This window comes from Paroedura picta, chromosome 2, assembly GCF_049243985.1.
Source record: "Paroedura picta isolate Pp20150507F chromosome 2, Ppicta_v3.0, whole genome shotgun sequence".
NCBI classification, from domain to species: Eukaryota; Metazoa; Chordata; class Lepidosauria; order Squamata; family Gekkonidae; genus Paroedura; species Paroedura picta.
In genome coordinates, this window is record NC_135370.1 from 3,438,286 (window position 1) to 3,457,309 (window position 19,024).

At 46.4% G+C, this 19,024-nt stretch overlaps 1 protein-coding gene across 3 annotated transcripts in view; it reads left to right on the forward strand.

The window, feature by feature from the left end:
• The window catches only part of PARD3B (par-3 family cell polarity regulator beta), a 719,005-nt gene that overhangs the window by 425,575 nt on the left and 274,406 nt on the right, over nucleotides 1-19,024 (forward strand). The gene's annotated exons all lie outside the window — the stretch shown is intronic.

Here is a 19,024-nt window from a genome sequence, read left to right on the forward strand (position 1 = left end):
AAAAAAACGTTGGACTTTAAAGTAACCACGTAAAGTTCATAAAGTTGCATAAGTAGTTCACAGTCAACCAGTGGAGTGTTTTTCTAAAAAATTGAGTTGACGAGTCAGCAAGATGATCTTCTCCTGAGATGGTACCATCATAAAAAAGGACCCTGCCATGCATCGTCAGGATTGATTATTACAGAATGGGGTGACAACCAGTCCCTTCAAGAAGCTTTGAAGGGAGCTACAGACATAAGTAAGCATTCTTTTGTGTGGCATGACTATATTTTCTATTGTAGACATACAGGCTTGTGTTTTTACATGCAGCAGAAGGTGGCTTAGGAGGGTTTTACACATGTGTCTTATACCAGGGGTAGTCAACCTGTGGTCCTCCAGCATTTGCAGGGGCTCATGGGAATGGTAGTCCATGAACATCTGGAGGACCACAGGTTGACTGCCCCTGTCTTGTACTACTACTGATTATCCATGTTATGTATGTTCGTTTTGTGGCCATGCCTCCACTGTATTGTTGGGTTGAGTTTGCAGTTTAACGCGATAGCTGCTGTGCTGCATACATTGTGACTGAGATCCAGAGTATTCTGTGCTACTGGAGGCTTCTGCTAATTCTTTCATCTTCAGTGATTGTATGATTCTCCTTTATAAAACTGTAGTGCTGATTTTAATTCCATTTACCGTATATACTCGCATATAAGCCGAACCACATATAAACCGAGGTAATAATCTCACCACAAAATGCTGGAAAATTTATTGACTCATATATAAGCCGAGGGTGGTGTTTGGATAGTGGCATTTTCTCCTTTCCTCCCCTCACCCCCTCCCGTTTTGGGCATGATCTTTTTTCCCCTTTTCTTCTCACCCTCCTCCTCCCTCTTTCCCTCTGACCCCTCTTGTCTTTTTATCTCCAACCCTGTGCTCCTTAGCCCGGTGTTCTGTTCCCTCTACTTTCAATAGCTTCCTCTAGGGGCGTTTCCTCCTTCTGCTCTCTGTTCTCCCTCTGAGACAGAGGCTCCAGAGCTTCCTGCAGCAGCAGCAACACGTGCTAGCCTCGTTAAGGCAGGGAGGGGGGGAGGCGGACACTGTTCTTTTCCTCCCGGGCTTGCTGCATCTCTACTTCTTCCTGCCTCTGCTTCTTCAGTTAAATATACTTGTCTCCCACCCCCATTCTCCTGTCTTGTTGGGAAGCTGTTTTTTTATACCCGCATATAAGCCGAGGGGGACTTTTCCAATTTTAAAAAAGGGCTGAAAAACTCGGCTTATATGCAAGTATATATGGTAATTCCTTCAGCCAGCATTGTGAAACATTACCAGTGGCAAGAGGATTGTGGTTTGGATTGATGCTTTCATGTGAGCCAGCAGAGCAGGGGTAGTCAAACTGCGGCCCTCCAGATGTCCATGGACTACAATTCCCAGGAGCCCCTGCCAGCAAATGCTGGCAGGGGCTCCTGGGAATTGTAGTCCATGGACATCTGGAGGGCCGCAGTTTGACTACCCCTGCAGTAGAGGGAGAGGTGACTTCTCTGCATTTGGTCCCTACTACCAGTTTTGTGAACGTGAGCTTTGTTCGAGTGGGGCCACATTCACATGGATGTGTCTCTAGGAACACGCCTGCTGACCGTGCTGGTATCAAAGGAGCAGTGAGGCAGGAAATTCTGCTGCCTTTCCAGAATTCAGATTTCCTGAAGATCTATACCTCTTTTCTTTTCATTCTCTTGACAAAAAGGACTTTTTCAAGACATTTTTTTTGCATCATTGTTCTGCGGAGAGTGCGCAGTTCTTGTAAGGATGCTTAAAAGCATTCAGAAACAGAAATCAAAGCATTAGGATAGTAATGATACATCAGAAAGCAACAATGTTATTAATACATAATGAATTAATTTGCTAGGCTACAAATGCAAGTTCGGGTTATTGGTGTCAGGTGCCCAATATTGAAAATAATAAGTAAATATTGCAAGGTAAAAGAGAGAGTGGGCTATTGTGCAATTAATAAAGCTTAGGAATTGAACTTCATTGAGTTTTGTTGCAAGGATTTTCAACCTAATTCCTAAGGTACAGGATGGAAGTGGACAGAGGAAAACGTACGTGTTGTGTTTGGGTTTTAATGGCATATCTCAACTGTCTTTCATGGTTAGGAACTGCAGGGGTCCAGAATTATGGTTACCAGAGGTGACCTTAATTTAATCCTGGTGCTTAGCCATGAAAGCCTTGAAGTACACCCTGTTTTAGGAATAATACATTTTTAAAAGGTAGTAGGAGGAGACAAAATGGCTCCAGGCTGTGTCCACAGTGTCAGTGGGCTCGTGTGCTGACACACACATGTTGGCTGGAGCAGGAAATAAGAAAACTGATCCTCCTTGATTGGAAGAGGAAATTATGGCTTTCTCACCAGTCAAAGTATACGGACCCTGGGGAGTGTTAATTTTAAATTAGCATAGGAAATATAAATTCATGCACAAAGACAGGGACTTACTTTTCCAGATTGCTGAGAACCACCGTAGCTCATTTTATACCACAAACACATCCATTATTGACATTATAGGCTTGATTTCAGGTGGTACTGCTATGCCCTCATTATGTGTCCCTAATGGAGCAGTAGTAATCCTAGGCTCTTCCGGCAAGCTGTGTGAGTTTAAATTTTGATGGTTTTGGTGGAGAGAGCAAAGGAAAAGATATGAGGGACATGAGTCGGTAGTCTATTTCAGGGCTGGCCAAACTGGCCATCCAGTTTGGAAGGGTTTGTGTTTGTGGCATAAAATGAGTGACAGTGGTTCTTAGCAGTCTGAAAAAGTAAGTACGTGTCTTTGTGCATGAAGTTATAGAATGGTAGAATCTTAACAGGCGGGGAAGGCAGCTATTTACTTGTAGGCTCTGCGTATTACTCCTGAGAATGTTTGCTTTCTTGCTACAGGTTATCTCAGCCTTAAATTTTGTCCGGGGACTAAAATTCCCATGAGCCCCTACAAGCAGAGGGCTTATGGGAATTGTAGTCCACTGGACATCTGGGGAGCCACGATTTGGCCATCCCTGATCTGTTTGATGAGAAACGGAATTGCATCATTTGACATAGCAATTTATGGGCCTGCAGCTGCATGTCAAAATACAAAATGGCAATCCCATAATTCAAATAATCCCTAGCACAGACAAGAAAATAAAAAGGTAACCAAGAGCGTACTCCCTTGGAAAGCCTAAAATAGTTAAATAGTGTGTACCCTTCCTTTGAGATAGGGGTGATCACAGGAGAGCTGGTGCATAATCTGGGGACATAACATGAAAGCTGTATCTTTGATCAATTCAGATTTTAGCGGTGTTGACCTGTGGCACATCACACTGAGAGGGATGTTTGTACTTGTCCTTTCCCCCCCCCCTCTCGTAAATGTCTACCACTTGCGAGACAAAGTCTCCTTGTAGAATTTCACTAGTCTTCCATTCAGTTAGCCCTCCAAGTAGACGCTTCACTTTAAATACTCATCAAGTATGATCTTTCTTGAGTCTCGGAGAAGGGGTCCCTGTTACAAAACACAGAGGATGGAGGATGTTTGACTGGAATGGTAGTCAAGAACTGTAGAATCTTAACAGGCGGGGGATGCTGCTATTTACTTGTAGGCTCTGCGTATTACTCCAGAGAATGTTTGCTTTCTTGCTAAAGGTTATCTCAGCCTTGAATTTTGTCTAGGTGAACATGATCCACGAAAAAAAAAACATTTTTTCCAAATCACACTGCTACAACTGTACCAAGCGCATTGTTGTGTTTTGTCCTAAGCAAGGACAAAACACAACACAATCGTCCGTGTTCTTACAGCTACCCCCATCCAGCACAATTTGGGTCAGTATGAAGACAGTAATCCTTCCAGCATTTTGCTTTTGAGCCCTTAGCTGTGCTTAATGCCGTGGGCGATCCCCTCGAAAGGAAGGTACAGAAAACTGGGTTGGCTAGACGATGGGTATTAATTTCTTAATTTGTAGCCCACTTAGTTTACGGATCTGACCTGAAACCATCTCAAGTATATTTTTCCTGCCACAAAGCTTGCAACTTTGACTTCATTTCTAAATTAAGTTAAATTTTTTGAAGACCCTGAGCCTTTTCAATCACCCGGAGAACGTGACATCTGTCTTGCTCCGCTGCTGCTTCGTGGTCTGATCCCAGAGCAGTTGTTAGAGGCATGGTGTGTAATAAATGTGGCCCTGTTATTACCTTTTCTCCAGATAGTGGCTGTAAAATTCCTGGGCTTTACCCTTCACTTTTTATGGGTACGAAGGTAAGTTAGCTAATGGACTGCAGCCATACCAATGAAATTTTAATAGCCAGCTCCCTGTAGGCAGGGGCCAGTAGGATGTGTTGCTTTGTAAGTTATAGAACAACTGTGCATCTGGCTTTTCCCAAAGAAAGAAGGGGAGAGGATGGAGTGCAGGGCACTCTTGCAATGTTTTCATTCTGCTTGTATACATTAAAAGAACATGGTTGGTACTGGTGTACACCATCTCTCTCTCTCTCTCTCTTTCTCTCCCAAACTGAAGCCACTTCATCATGTTTACTAAATTAATGGTGGAACAGCAGGACATTATTAGATTGTCCTGATGGGCCTCACATTCTGTTTCCCTGGGATGGGTTTTCTCTTAAACATTTCCTGTATTAAGTGTGCAGGCGCACACTAATAATGTACCTCACTGTTAATCGTCTCTGTACCTTTCTTATTTGGAAAATATTCATTTTCCTGCTAACAATTAGCGTTGGAGTATTTCTCTTCTTTTCACAGTGTGAGGTCTTTTTGCCTTCTTAATTTGCCAGTTTTGCTTAGAGCTAAGCACCGGAGTGATTTCATTTCATTTTTGGAAAAAAAATTAGCTGGAAGAAGGGTGAAAATCTTTCGTTGGTACAAAAGATGTATTTTCTATTCTCTGGATGGCCAGCGATCTGGACTCTGTAACAGATTCCTGAGTATGAAGCATAGTGACTTATATTTACGCCTGGGCCCTGTAAGCCCCACTTAAGGGAGTGATAGGTGCAGCAGGGGCATTTCTGTACACACCTGTAGGTACCTAATCCAGGCTTTCTCAACCAGGGTTTTGTGCCGGGTGGGGGGGGGGGACAGGGAAGGGCCCCAGGTGGGCGTGTCCCCAGCTCTGCTTCCCAATCATATTCTGCCTGATCGCACCAGTTCTGGGGTTTCTCAAAGCCTGAAGAATGTTTCAGGTGTTTCTCAATGTTGAAAAAGTTGATTGTCATTTTAAAACCTGACACAGTCTCTTTCTGGAAGGATGGAGAGCCTGGATTAGGGCTCTGCCTGCTTCTCTTGGTAAAATTCTGTTTCCTAGCCACTCAAAGAGAATATGCTCACACAATTCAGTATTGAGCGTCAGCCACATTGTCCATAGCGAGGTTGCCCATTCTGGATTGGAGTGGAGCCTAGAGGGGACAGGGACTTCACTGGGGTATAATGCCGTAGTGTCCACCCTTCAAAGCAGCCATTTTCTCCAGGGGACCCAACCTCTGTAGTAGGGTTGCCAGCTCCAAACTAGGAAATACCTGGAGAGTAGGGGTGGAGTCAGAAGAGGATGGGCTTGGGGAGGGGAGATGCTTCGTTAGGGTATAAAACCACTGAGTCCACCTCCCCAGTGGCTGTATTCCTCCTGGAATTACAAGTGATCTCCATACTACAGAGAAGCATAGCCCGTCTCCAAGTGGTAGCTGGAGATCTGCTATTACAAGTAATCTGTAATATGGAGAACAGTTGGAATTCCAGGAGGATCTCCAGTAGGGATGTGCGCCTCGGCTCAGCCGCCTCAGCAATCACTGACGCCCGAGGCGGTGCGTAGGAGGCCAGTGCCACAGCGTGGAGAGGAGGGGCAGCAGCGGGCTCGCCACTGATGCTTCTTCTCCCCACGCCATGTATCTGGTGATCATCGGACATAGTGATCTAGCATTAAGTTCCACGAATGTTTGCAAACCTTATTTGAGCCTCAGGTAGTCCGAAGAGCTGCTTAATCATTTCCTTTGGTAGCCTTTAATAGAAAGCCCACATTCATGCTGCAAAAAGAGAACTAAACGACCATTGGAAGGTATTTACAAGGTTCGTGGGGTCCTCAGTTTTTGTTGTTCTCCCCTGATTTAGACCTTCTCCCCTGATTTAAACCTGTCAGCTGTTAAATAAAGCTACTATATTTTAGTGATTGCAGGCAAAGGGGGTAGGGGCAATAATTAAACTGAGATGGTACACTTAGTCTTTTTGTCATGTGTATTTAAAATTACAGCACAGTTTTCTTCTTTCCTCTACAATCTTGCTTACTCCTTAGCTGAAGTTATCTTTGTCAGAAGCAAAGCCAAGCGAATATTCCCCTATCTTAAAAAAATTCATGCGCGCCAGCAGCGAAAGGTTTATTTGTTTAATTAGGGTTCTATTCTTCTTGTAGGAGGCATGCATAAATATCATGAATGTTAACGAGTTAGGCCAGCACACCATAGAAGGCAACACTCCCCTAACTCATTAATGTACTTTGATAATAAGATGACCTATATTTGCCAAGCAGATCACAGCCATGCTTCCAGGCGGTTTTGTAAGGAAGAAAAGGAACTAGAGACCAAAATGCTGAACCTTGAAAGAAGCAGAGAGAGATGCTTGTGCACTTTGTCCTAAAATTACTTGTTGATAACGTATTCCTATGAATTTGCTTTGAACGCAGTCAAGGGATCCAAATTTGAACACTGCTGTGTATGTTACTATAGACAGTACAGCACCCTTCATGTACTAAATACTTTATTTTCATCTCATATTCTTTTTAAATTGAGGAACTAAAGCAATACCTTTTATGACTGTTTTAAAAAGGAAACTTCTAAAGGAACAGATGCTCCACTTTCAAGCTTTTTCTACACAGGACAATATGCAAGAACTGCAGAATGAAGAGACATTAAGTCTTCATTCTGCTCACTTTATTATGTTAGATAGCTATGTTCAAAGGATTTTAAGACTGGTGAAAGCTTCAGAAAGCCACTACATTAGAACCTAAAGAGCCACCCCCCTCCCATATGAACTAGCCTGTGAAGATCCCCCCCCCACACACACACACACTTCAACCCCATTAGGTGTGCCCCAACCTGCAGAGGTGGCCAGAGAATAGGGGCTTTTCTGTAGTGGCACCTCACCTGTGGAAGGCCCTCCGCCTGGAGTCTTACCTGGCATTTAGCTTAGTTTCTTGTATTCATTCACTGCTCAGAGCAGCAGCGGGAGAAAAGGTTAATAAGTATTATGTCAGTTTTATCTGTAGCCCAGCAGCAATGCCAGTCCTCTCTAGGAATAGCCTGGTAAACCTGCTCTATGATATTTGTATTCAGTTGTTTTACTTTGAGCCACTGGAAGGAGGCCTCTGGAGAGGGTCATATAGGTTTTCCAAAACATAAAAAGTGCATCAGAGCACAGAATTGTTTTGTCTGTTAATGTGACGTAGTGATCCTGACATTCACTAGACCAATGCATGCAAAACTCTACGTAGCATTGCTTGGAGCAGATGGAGATAATGCATATCTCCATTATATCTTCATCTCTGCTCCAAGTAATGCTATGTAGAGTCTTTACATGCCGGCAAGATAAAAAGAATCTTACTTGAAAGGCAGACAGATATATTGAGGCATAACTAAACCCTACTTCTTCAGAGATTGAAGAGGGTATGCTGGTTGAAAATATTGATCTTTGTCATTTTATTTTTAGTACTGATGTCTTAGAGGATATTAATTTTCCAGTTTTACTTTGAATAAGGTTACTCTTGTCCGTGCAGGAAAAAAGCAAGAATAGGCTATGTGACCAATTCCACAAGGGGGGGGGGAGATGGGGAGGCTGGTCCGATGCTCATATGGCAGCGGGGCTAATCCCCGCTTCCACATGACATCGGCCCAGCCCACTTTAGGCCCTCCGGTGCCCGATGGCAAGGGAACATGGATGTATTTGCATTCCTTTGTATAATATCACCACATGTACATTTAGCAAAACTGAGGAAGGACTCCTGTAGTTGGATTGTTTGTATTTCTTTTTGCTTTTTGCCACATTAGTTGACCAAGTGATTTTTTCCTTGCTGACATTGTTTATTTGGTGATGGTGATATTATACAAAAAGGCCATTCCCCATCCCATAAAAAAGTGAAATACTCACCTTATGCAGATGCCATATTTTTGGCATTTTGCACAACGTCGCCAACATCCAGTGTCCCAGCAGCAAATCGGCAACTACATCCTCCATTTTAAAGCGGTTATCGGGGAATCTACAAAACTGGAGTCCTCCAACTATGTAGCGCGAACAGAAGGAGAGCAACCAGCAAGCCACACGTGAAGGAAATGTGCATAACCAAAGTGGGCAAAGTAGCACAATCTCCATCTCCATCCTTTTTTTTTTTTTTTTTTTTTGGTAACAGACTGCCTAGACCAGTGGTCCCCAACCTTTATTAGGCTGGGGACCGGCAGGGCATCGGGCCGCGCCCGCGGGGACCGCGCCCGCGCGGGCCACGCCCACGCATCGGGCTGCGCCCGCGGGCCATGCCCGCGGATCGAGCCGCGCCCGCGAGCCACGCCCGCGAATCGGCCCGCGCCCGCGGATCGGACCGCGCGGGCGCGGCCTGCACGGGCGCGGCGCGGCCCTGATTCCCTCTCCCCGCCCTCCCCGCAGTAAGAAGCTTCCCGGGCCGCAAGCTTGCGGCCTGGGAAGTTTTTTACTGCGGTGGGGGGGGCGGGGAGAGGGAGCCGCGGCCCGGCGCCATGGCCTTTGCGGCCCGGCGCCGGGCTGCGGCCCGCAGGTTGGGGACCACTGGCCTAGACCAATGAATATGTGTTGCTTCATCCAGGCAGAGAAAGAAAAATTCCCCTACCAGTTGATGCACAAAGCATGCCTCTCAGACGCTCCCCTCCCCCCCAAATAAATCATGAACCAAATTACTTTTCTTGAACTTCAATGCTGGGGTGTGACATTAAAATAAGCACTATGCATCCATGATTAGATGCATAGGTGTCCCAACGGAGAAGTTTCACTTAAAAATAAAAACACACTTGCATCGCTGTCCCTTTAAAACAGGGGAAAAGTTGATTGGCTGCCTGCCATGAGTGACAGGCGTGGGAGAGTCGTTTTTATAACGCATTCTTCCCCTCCGCCAATTCAGGCAGCCATGCAGAGTGCTAGGAAGCAGGGGGGGGGGGTCGTATTTTTATAGCATCACGCAATTTCGCTGGCATGACGCTATTTTTTTAGATGTGCAGAAAAGCCCTCAATCACCTCCTCATATAAGACTGAGATTTTCTTTTCTGGTGTCATTGCACGCTTTCTCTTTGTTGGGATAACTTTGTTGCTATAAAACCATGCTGAATATTGTTTAATTTTTATTCATGTTTTGAAAGCAGTGCATCAAGTCCATCTGAACAAATAAACCTCCTTCCCTCCAGTCCTCTGGCTCACATGGTTTCAGAGCCGTTTCTTGACCTTTCATTCTCCCGGCGTACAGCTGCACAGAGCCAGGATCATAGGTGCAAAGTGCCATTTTAATGTATTGCCATTTATACCCTCCCGTAGAGAGAGGTTTTTTTCCTCTCTTTCTTTTTTTTTTTTTACAGACTCACTAGGCTGAGGAGTCTGACACTAAAGCAATATTTATTTTATAATGCCCAGACATTGATTAAACTAACAAGTCATCTCAAATCCACTTGACATTTTAAGCTAAGGTTATTACAGGCATGGATTCACTAATCTAATCATTTTAACATGCATTTGTTGTTTTCCTGAATAAAAATAAGGCCTACCAGATATGTTGCTTGAGTGGCCTTGTGTTGTAGAATTTAAAATCTAACAAAAATGGGAGGCAGAAGAAGACCCTTAGAGTCTGAGAAGAGAGGAAGCCAAATGGAGACCAGGAGGCAGCATCTTCCTGCTTTCCACAATGCAGAACCTGTTCAGAGAAGAATCTGAGGCAGGACATTTCTTTCCTTCAATTCACTCTCATCTATTTGGGGTTTATGCTTCAGAGTATGGGGTACTTTAATTCCAGCTAGCTGCCAAATGGACCAGGTCTGGCAGGGAATCTACCATCCCCAACCCCATCTCCTTAAGAAATTGAGAAGTGGGAATTTCCCCAAGTCCACCGTAGCGATTTGGGGAAATGTGTAGAGCGTCACTCAGATATGATGTCACATGCTCACCAGGTACCACTCCTAAAACGTCCAAGCATTTGCCTAGGCAGTGTTAAGAATCGTGTGGCTCTATGGCGTAATCTCTGTGGTGTTTCTGTGGAACAGAGACATTAAACAATAGGTTAGTTTGCCTTTGTGTGCTTTCTGTATCCATTCAGTGAACATTTTGCATTGTGTTCATTGCATGGACATTGAGCTTACAAAAAAAAACAACTTTGCAAACTTAATGCTGGATTTGGGACTTTAACATTACCAGTGTTATTATTATGAGTGGAATTCATAATGTTGGTTCATAAATTTCTAGATTAGATTCAGGTGGGTCTGAAGCAGCAGAACTCTGAACTCAAACTTAGTTCTTGTATTTCTAGAACAGATGCCTAAAGAAGTCAAGATAAGAATTAATACTATCTGAATTAGCCACACACGTGGCAGAAGTATTTTCTTTTACTTTTTTGCTTTGGTTTTATCTTGCAGAAAATAGCATATAAAAAGAAATAAGAAGTCTTTACTAAGTGGCCTTTTGCATAGAAAAAGAACCCTGAAAAATAGATTTTCTGCTCATAAAGTGTTAACTTGGAAGAGGTTTCCGTGTGCACAATTGCACTCTTTGGAAATATAGAACACACCCTCAGAAAACCCTTCAAAATCAAAACTCACCAAGCCTAAATATGCCCTTTGGCGCACAAGCTTTGAACAGGGGAGGAGCTTTGCATTTTGGCTGTGGTTGCTGTTATGCTGAAAAGTTTTTGATTGTGGGAAAACCATTATATGTACATATAGATAGGTATATATATCCATATATATGTAAATCTCCCAGAATAAACTTTGCACAACTTACAAAATAATTATTACTATTACTGTTACAATTACTATTACTGTTAATTAATTTAATTTGTATACCGCCCTCCGGGCAGTGCACAACAGTGAAAACAGTAACAAGTGTAAATGTTAAAACATTTAAACCTTTAAAATCACAGCTGCCATTAAATCCTGTTCAGCCTTGTAATCAGTGGAATCCTTACTCTTTCTGTTGTAGAAAAGTATTTGCAGTTTTCAGTGGAGGTTTTCTCTTGGGGAGGGCAATTTGATGTGCATTTCCTCCCCCTTCTGGAAGATTATCGGGAGGGAAATCTGACTTAGAGTGGAATCTCCAACCCATCATGGAATGGAACTGAAGGAAGTTGCTTTGTCTTGGCTGTTCCTCCTCTTCATCCACTCAGTGGCCAAGATCGGGGTAGAGGCCTTAAGCCCAGTCTGCCACATTTTCTGGGGTTTACTATATCTTCATTCAGCGCTTGCTTGCATCCCCTACCTATTGAAAAAAATATATTTACTACCTGCTTTTGATAGGATTGGCATTACCATAATCTGACAATTTCAAAAGCAGTTTCTCTGTAAAACAAGCTTTTCTGGATGTGGAGTATATTCCCCACATTCTGCATGGATACAAGGCCAGGGGTAGTCAAACTGCGGCCCCCCAGATGTCCATGGACCACAATTCCCAGAAGCCCCTGCCAGCACATCTGGAGGGCCGCAGTTTGACTACCCCTGCTCTAGGCAATTACCAGTTGGAAGCAACTAGCAATAGGGATGTGCGCTTCAGCGCAGTGCGGCCACCTCGGTAAGCACCAAAAAACGAGGTGGCTCATAAGAGGCCAGCAACATGGCTCAGAGAGCAGGGGTGGCCCCTCCTCTCCACGCCATGGCGATGGCCTCCTCTGCGCCGCCTCAGGCTTCCAATGACTGCTGAGGCAGGAGCACCATGCCGAAGCACAAATCCCTAAGTAGCAAAGCTCTTTTTCCAATTGGCTTTCTTAATATTTTTGCTGCAAAAGCTTTGAAGTGGGCCCTGTCCTTACCCTACTTCTCCACTGAGTAAAAAGGTAAAGGTATCCCCTGTGCAAGCACCGGGTCATGTCTGACCCTTGGGGTGACGCCCTCTAGCGTTTTCATGGCAGACTCAATACGGGGTGGTTTGCCAGTGCCTTCCCCAGTCATTACCGTTTACCCCCCAGCAAGCTGGGTACTCATTTTACCAACCTCGGAAGGATGGAAGGCTGAGTCAACCCTGAGCCGGCTGCTGGGATTGAACTCCCAACCTCATGGGCAGACAGCTTTAGACAGCATTTCTGCTGCCTTACCGCCCTGCGCCACAAGAGGCTCTCACTTCACTGTGTACATGTTATTTATTTCCTTAAAAGATTAATCTTTCATCTTTTTGTCTCAAAGTGGGCATCTTCCTCCAATCTGTGTAGCAGGGTTGCCGAATCTGGACTGAGAAATTCCTGGGGATTTTGTGTGATGGAGTCTGGGGGGGGGGCTTGGGGAGGGAAGGGCCTCTGCAGCTTAGAATGCCAAAAAGACCGTTTTCTTCAAGGGAACTGATCGCTACTGTCTGGAGATCAATTGTCATAGCAGGAACTCTCCAGGGCCCTCTGGTAATGGTTTCCTCCAAATTAAGTGGCTCTTTGGCTTAATTTGAAGGAAGGCTCCTCAGACTGGAGAAAAACTGCATGGAGGATGGTTGAATTCATCCCACTGAAATTAAACTTTGGAAATTATTGCATTACTAGAAAAAAAAGCCCATTTATAAAAATGGGCAGAGTGCAGGCATTGTGCCAGGGCTCCGTACCTAGGAGCTCGCAGGGCAGCTGGTGGGGACAGGCTGGTAAGCGGCATGGTTTGGAGGCCCGGTGGTGCAGGCGATGGGGAAGGGAAGCACGCATGCTCAGGAGTCTGGGCATGCGTGCTGGAGCTAGGGGCGGGGGCGGGGCGTCGGGGCAAGCAACCAGGCATGCGTGTGAGTCCGCGCATGCCTGGTTCATTCGGGTGGCCTGCCGGCCAGCGGGCAAACCGCGCTGGCTGGCGGCGTGGCTAGCAGGACAAAGGGAAGAGAGGGAGAGGGAGCAGGAGGCCCGGCAGAAGGTGAGCGCGGAGCAGGGAGCGGCCGGGGGAAGGGTGAGTTGGTGTGGGGTTCAGAAGTGTGGTGACAGGGGCTGGTGTAGAGGCGGCAGATGCTTTTTGGGGCGTTGTGGCGTGTCGGGAAGGGGTTTGGGGAGGGTGGGAGGGTGAGCGGGCTGCGGGTGGGAGGCGGGGTGGGTTGTTTTTTGTTGGGAAGCGGCGGGAGGTTGCGCAGGGGTATGGGGAGGGTTTGGGGGGGTTGGGTGGCGGCGGGTGGGTGTTGGAGTGTGTGGCTGGGTGGGTTTTGTTTTATCGGGAAGCGGCGGCGGGTTGGGAAGGGGTCTGGGGAAGGTTGGGTGGTTGGCTGGCGAGCTTCTATCATTGGCGGCGGGCTGACGCGGTGAGAGGCGCTTTGCGCCTCTCGCCGCGCCAGCCCGCCAGGCAGGGAACCCCCGGCAGCCGCGCCGGGGGCTCCCTGGGTCGGTGGCCTGGGAGGAACGGCGAGCCGCGGCTCGCAGTTCCTGGAGCTGGGACTCGGAGGGACCAATCGGCAGGCGCTTCGCGCCTGCCGATTGGTCCCTCCGATTGTCTGTCGTGAGGAAGGGTCCAATCCGGACCCTTCCTCATCACGGACACATCCCGCCTCGGCAGGCCTTACCGAATTATTTAGTCCGTGGCGCCACGGGCGGTTTAAAGATATTGTGCAGGCTCCTTGTCTCTGGTAGAATTGGTTAATATATTTCTTGAAAATGCAAATCCTCTGAGTATCTCAGGCATGTAGCTGAAACTAACCCGTAACAGCCAAATCAAAGTCTCCTGCCCTGTTCTATTCAATGCATTGTCACCCGTAGTCAGTGGGTAGATCTCATAGTAGTTCGAAGTTAAAGCAATGAAGAGGCATTTTCTTATGTTAAGGAAAATGGGAGAACTGCTTGGTTGTATCAAATAACACAGAAAAATACTGTATGATATACCTCAGGACAAGGTGGTTGAATAAGAGACATGTCTTTGCTGGTACAGAATCATAGAATTGGAGGGGCCATACAGGCCATCTAGTCCAACCCAATGCCTTTCCATGTGACTATATAATTGGACAAATTAGAATTAATTTGTTTGAACTCTGGTGGAGAAGACTTCTGTGAATCCCATGGACAGCAAAAGTCACAAACAAGGAAATACTGCAGCACATGAAGCCTGATAGATCAGTGGTAGGCAAAATTAAAAAAAAACTCTGGCTCGTTTACTTTGGCCATATTATGTGATCCAACTCAGTGGAGAAAACAGCTATAGTGGGAATGGTCAGTGGTAAAAAAACCCCAGGCTGCCAAATAACATGGTGGGTAGTCACAATCAAAATGGACACCGGCCAGAGCATTATACAATGATAGGCCCCTTAGCCAGACATCACCGCTAAATACTTTCTGGGACAATGGTGACTGATGCAGTAGGGTGTGAGGTAAGGGGATGGGGGAGTTTTTGTAGATTTTTTTGCCATCCATATGGGTTATATGTATTGGGTTTAATGTTTTTATTGTAAATGGCCACAAGCTGGCCAGGCCAGGAGTGGCAGTCAACAAATACAATTATAAATAAACTAGTTTCAAAGCCCCTTTATAAAAAGGGGTTTTGAAAGGCAGGGAACCCCCAGCAGCCGCGCTTGACTGCTGGGGGTTCCCTCGGGCGGCGGTCTGATGCGGCGAGAGGCGCTTCGCGCCTCTCGCCGCGTCAGTCCGGGAGCAACTCCGAGCCGCGCTGCGCGCAGCTCGCAGTTGCTCAGGCTGGGAATCGGAGGGACCAATCGGCAGGCGCGAAGCGCCTGCCGATTGGTCCCTCCGATTGTCTGTCGTGAGGAAGGGTCCAACCCGGACCCTTCCTCATCACGGACAAAGCCCACCTCTAGGGGGCTTAACGAATTATTTAGTCCGTGGCGCCTGTGGCGCCACAGGCTGTTTAAAGATTAATAAATAATAAATAAACGGAGCGGCTCAAGATCGAAAATCACAGTGACAGCTGAGCCATAGGATCAGACTCAACTGAATGGCTAATGTCATCATCATTTAACAAGACCTATCATACACGTTTCTGTATTGAACTCTATGTCTTAATGTGCTGTCATCGTACCCCCCATGCGTGAGAAGATCCAGGTTGCAGGTATGTGCTGCAAATACGTCTGCATCTTCAATATGTCAGCGTTAAATTGCTAGTTGCATAAAACATCTGGATCTGCTCGCAAAAGGACCGAAGACTCAGCTTGCAATACTGAAGTTGGTGCAAATTCTGCTGAACGCTGCAGTCAGTGACGTTGACCTGGGCATTCCTACATTCAGCCCATCCCGGCTGTATTAATTGCAACTTGAATTAAATTGAAAGAGAAGTTTCATCATCCTGTAAAATGCTAATGTGTGACTATCTTAGAGCACATGCTTCCTTTGGCAAGATTATCACATTACGAATCTTGTCAGTTCCACCGCAGTGCCTGTGTGTTCGCTGTCTAATTTCTCGATTTGCATGAGAAGTGCCTTGTCCCCACTGGCTGGTGAAAGCCGATTTGGCACGCAGTTTCCCGTCCAGAGTGGATAACTGGCTTTAGTTTCTACTTGTCATAATAAAACAGAATCCATTCTATTGCACATCTTGTTCAGAAATTGCTGTTACAAACGTGGTTTGCAAAGATGCTCCAATTTTTACAGAGATTTGCACCTTTTTTTTCTCCTGAAGGAAGTGCTCAGCTAGGCATTTTGAGAGGCCTGTCCTTAAACTGGCAGAGTCAGCGCATCAGATTTCAAAGTATAAGCTACGCTTCACAAAGCGTCTTCCAGGCTTTCGAGTCATAACTTCTGCGGATAATGTTTTCGTCTTGTCACAGGTATCTTTGATATTGTCCTGGATTCAGAGCCGAGATGAAGGCAGGCTGTTGATCAGTCTTATGGACAGAGTCCAGTTTCATTGATGTGGTCGGCTGACTTAAGTTGATGCTTTCCGAATGATGTGACACAGGTGCACGAATGAGTTACGAGACTCATCGCCATGTTGCATGTAGCTGCCCAGCTGCAATTCCCCTGCAAGTCCAAATGTGAACCCACAAAAGTGGATAACAAATTTATAAGCAATTACAGGGAAAGAAGTGTGGGACCCAGTTTAATATACGGAACAACAAGCAAACTGAAACAGTAACACAAAATCGCTAAAACAAGGAGACTTCAGTCTTCAAAACACTATTTCTTTAATAAGGTAAAAGGTCAAGGTATCCCCTGTGCAAACACCAGGTCATGTCTGACCCTTGGGGTGACGCCCTCCAGCGTTTTCATGGCAGACTCAATACGGGGTGGTTTGCCAGTGCCTTCCCCAGTCATTACCGTTTACCCCCCAGCAAGCTGGGTACTCATTTTACCGACCTCGGAAGGATGGAAGGCTGAGTCAACCTTAAGCTGGCTGCTGGGATTGAACTCCCAGCCTCATGGATAGACAGCTTCAGACAACATTTCTGCCGCTTACCACTCTGTTCCACAAGGAATCAAAGACTTGATTCCTTTAAGAATCAAAAATATCAAATTGGATGGACTTTGCACTTGCATCTCTCACATCCAGGCTTACCCTTGACTTTGTAGGGTTCTCAGTAAGAAAATCCATAGAAGCAAACTAATTGCAAGAAAACAGAAGGTCCAATCAGTCATTTATTATAATGTTTGAATCCAGTGGCACTTTAAGACCAACAAAGTTTAATTCTGGGGCTAATATTTTGTGTGCAACTGGACTCAATCTTTCTTCTGTTGCTTAAGACCAACATGGCTACCCACATGAATACATTATGTGGCTACCTGCTGAATACATTAGCAGAGTATTTACATTACAGAGTATTTACATTAGCAGAGGAGATGGAGGAGGAGGAGGAGTTGGTTCTTATATTCTCTTGTTTGAGCAATATATATATTGCTCAAACAAGAGCTATTGCATGCTCAATCAATGGCTATCTCAGAAAGACGAAAACACTGCAGGAGCTCTAAGAAGCCTATTTGGATGAACAGAGAACTTCAAGAGGAACTAAGAAAGAAAAGGAAAATGTTCAGGAAATGGAGGGAAGGACAGAGCTCTAAAGAAGAGTACCTACAGGTTACCAGGCACTGTAGATCAATCATCAGAAAGGCCAAAACTGAGAGTGAGCTAAGATTGGCCAGGGAAGCCCACTGTAACAAGAATAGATTTTTCAGTTATGTGAGGAGCAAATGTAAAGTAAAGGAGACAATAGGCCCACTGTTGGGTGCGGATGGATAAACTCTAACAGAGGATGCAGAGAAAGCAGAAAGGCTCAGCGCCTATTTTACACCTGTTTTTTCCCCACAGGTCAAAGGGTTTAGGCACATCTAGAGATGGCAGTAGCCAAAGGATTTTTATTATTATTATTATTATTATTTATTTGATTTGTATGACCGCCGCTCTCGGAAACCGGCTCGCGGCGGTTCACAATATTTTAATACAAATACAATATATTAACCATTAAAAATTCCCCATTAAAACCCCATTAAAACCCCATTAAAACAATGACTAAGTCACAATGATGGCGATTAAAAAAAAAACTATTCCCATACAGGCCCGCTGGATGAGCAGAAAGGAACGGAGGATAATTGGGCATAGGATGGAACACTCTGGGGAACCAGGTCAGTCTAGTACTGGCCTCCCCCCTCCGGGGAGAGGGGTCCGATCTTAGCCCCGGGCCATCACCCGGCCTTAGACAAACGCCTGGCGGAAGAGCTCCGTTTTGCAGGCTCTGCGGAACTCAGAGAGCTCCGACAGGGCCCGCAGCTCTTCAGGGAGCTCATTCCACCAGGTAGGGGCCAGGACCGAAAAGGCCCTGGCCCTTGTCGAGGCCAGGCGTGCCTCCCGGGGTCCTGGGATCATCAGCAGATTCTTACCCGCAGAGCGAAGTGCCCTGCGGGGGGCATAAGGAGATAGGCGGTCCCTCAAGTATGCAGGACCCAAGCCGCGTATAGTCTTAAAGGTTAATACCAAAACCTTGAACCTGATCCGGAAACAAACTGGCAACCAGTGCAGCTGCTTCAGCAGAGGCTGAACATGGGACCTCCAAGATGATTTAGTGAGGACCCGTGCAGCTGCATTCTGTACCAGCTGTAACTTCCGGGTTAGAGACAAGGGTAGGCCCGCGTAGAGCGAGTTACAGAAGTCTAATCTAGAAGTAACCGTTGCATGGATCACAGTGGCCAGGTGTTCCGGGGGCAGGTAGGGCGCTAGTAGCCGAGCTTGGCGTAGATGGAGAAACGCCGTCCGGGCTACCTTAGTGACCTGGGCCTCCATGGAAAGTGAGGCATCCAGAATCACTCCCAAATTCCTGGCTTGGGGCACAGATGACAATTGTACCCCGTCCAGGCAGGGAAGACGCGCTTCCTGTTCCTGCTCCCTTCGGCCTAGCCAAAGGACCTCCGTCTTGGAGGGGTTGAGTCTCAGGCGGCTCTTCCTGATCCATCCAGCCACTGCTTCCAAACAACTGGCGAATTTTTCTGGGGGGAGATCTGGCCGGCCATCCATCAAGAGATAGAGCTGGGTATCATCAGCGTACTGATGACACCCAAGCCCATAACTCCGTACCAGCTGAGCCAGGGGACGCATATAGATGTTAAATAACGTGGGGGAGAGCACCGCTCCCTGTGGCACCCCACATGGGAGTGCAAAGGAGTCGGATAACTCCTCCCCCACAGCGACCCTCTGTGACCTGTTCTCTAGAAAGGAGGATAGCCATTTAAGAGCCACCCTTCCAATCCCAGTATCAGCGAGGCGGTGAACCAAGAGCTCGTGGTCAACCATATCAAATGCGGCTGACAGGTCTAATAGCACGAGAATGGCCGACCCGCCCCGGTCCAGCTGGCGCCGGAGATCATCTGTCAGGGCGACCAGCACGGTCTCCACCCCATGGCCAGGACGGAAGCCAGACTGGTATGGATCAAGGGCCGAAGT